The sequence below is a fragment of the Magnolia sinica genome, chromosome 16, assembly GCF_029962835.1.
Source record: "Magnolia sinica isolate HGM2019 chromosome 16, MsV1, whole genome shotgun sequence".
Lineage (NCBI taxonomy): Eukaryota > Viridiplantae > Streptophyta > Magnoliopsida > Magnoliales > Magnoliaceae > Magnolia > Magnolia sinica.
In genome coordinates, this window is record NC_080588.1 from 27,808,822 (window position 1) to 27,810,667 (window position 1,846).

The 1,846-nt window shown below is 41.5% G+C and overlaps 1 non-coding gene across 1 annotated transcript; it reads right to left on the reverse strand.

The window, feature by feature from the left end:
- Positions 1-505: 505 nt before the first annotated feature.
- On the reverse strand, positions 506-612 carry LOC131229943 (small nucleolar RNA R71). Its single transcript, XR_009163678.1, has one exon. It is a non-coding gene; the product is annotated as a small nucleolar RNA R71 (small nucleolar RNA).
- Between the last annotated feature and the right edge of the window lie 1,234 nt (positions 613-1,846).

Consider the following 1,846-nt stretch of genomic DNA (forward strand, 5'->3'; position numbering starts at 1 on the left):
AGGAGGATTAGTCGAAGGGTTGCCTATCCATCACAAGATTAGACACCACTTGAGATCCTTTGAGTCAGTGGAAGTTATGGTTGTTAATCAACCTTAACCTCCAGTTGAGGAAGCTCAGGGTGAGAATGAGGTGCATCATGCATCCCCACCTCATACTCTACTAGACTATTTACAAACGGCGAGGGTGAGCACACCTTCATGCATGATTTTTTCAGAAAATACAGGAAATACAAATATCAAGCCAAGGGTGATCCAACTCCTTCCAAAATTCCATGGACTTGAATCTGAAAATCCATATTTACACTTAAAATAGTTTGATAAGATCATAGCCACTTTATACTTTCCTACTGTGTCTGAAGACACAGTCAGGCTGAAACTCTTTCCCTTCTCCTCAAAAGAAAAGGCTAAGACGTGGTTATACTCACTACGTCCACAATCGATTGGCAGATGGAATGACATGACAAGGGAGTTCATTAAGAAATTTTTTCTATATCATAAAATAAACACCCTCAGAAAGTCAATCATGAACTTCGCCCAAAAGGAAGACGAAACATTCTTCCAATGTTGGGAGCGGTTCAAGGATCTTGTCAGTTCATGCCCACAACATGGTTTTGAAATATGGCACATAACAAGTTTCTTCTACGATGGGCTGACATCTTTCATGTGCCAAATGGTCAAGACAATGTGCAATGGGAAATTCATGAACAAAGATGTCGATGATGTGTGGGATTATTTGGACAAGCTTGCTGAAAACACACAATCATAGGACATCTCCCCAAAACTTAGCACCACTTCTAAGCCTACTCAATCAAAGGAGAAGGGCGGAATATATCTTTTAAAAGAGGAAGACGATATAAATGCTAAAGTGGCCAGTCTCAAAAGGAAACTCGAGGTGTAATGACCCGAAAAATTTTGTGCCAAGACCCGAGTACTACCTCTATTTTCCTTAGAAGTATATTGTGGGTTACTTAGTGCTAAACTCGATTACTTGTGAAATTTGCATCAATCACTTTAAATTGGATCTGCATGACTCAAAACCTGTAGTATCATTAGCGCTAGGTTACTCTGAAATCTGGGATTCATCGCTAAATCCAGATGCTCTTGGGAATTTTTGGAAGTTCTAGATCGGACCTAGACCGCGCGTCGAAAGTCCGATAGCGATGATCTTAGGTAGTATTGGTCACCATGTTGGACTTGGCCATCACCTCAAAAATCAAGTCCAGATGATGTTCTGGGTCGATTTGTTTGAGTCCGGAGTGAAGAGTGTGAGAACGGTGAGATATTAAATGTGATTTTATGAAATTTGAGTCGTGTCGCTTGCGCGATGATTTTAAGCAATCTGACCGTTGGATTCTGACCCAATTTCACCCTTGGATCAGGGAAGATGGCCCAGGCATGTCCTAGTGCTTGTGGTCCTGATCGAGATTCGGTGACTGTTGAATTGAGTGTGGTCCGCCACGGCTGATCTGAAGATCCGATCGGTACGAAAAATTAGTCTGACCTAGATCCATGGTCAGTGAGCTTAAGTCTAACCTCTCGTGGAAAAAGGCCCACCGGAAGTGCTCCATTGGATTGAGAGAAGCCTGTTTTGGTTATAACCTAAGTATACCTTGGCCCTGGGGTTATTTTCATCAATGTTAGGCCTATATATAGACCTTAAAACCCTAACTCTCTTTTCAATACGAATTTCCTAACCCTAGCTAAGAAAGAGAGAGGAAAAGAGAGAGAAAGTGAGAGAGAAGTTGGTGAATCATCTTAGATTCTTTCCTGTTCTTCTTCATCCTTAAACCTCCACTTTAGAATCGTTATTCCGGCGATTCTAAGTTCCTTCTTGGGTAAGTTAACC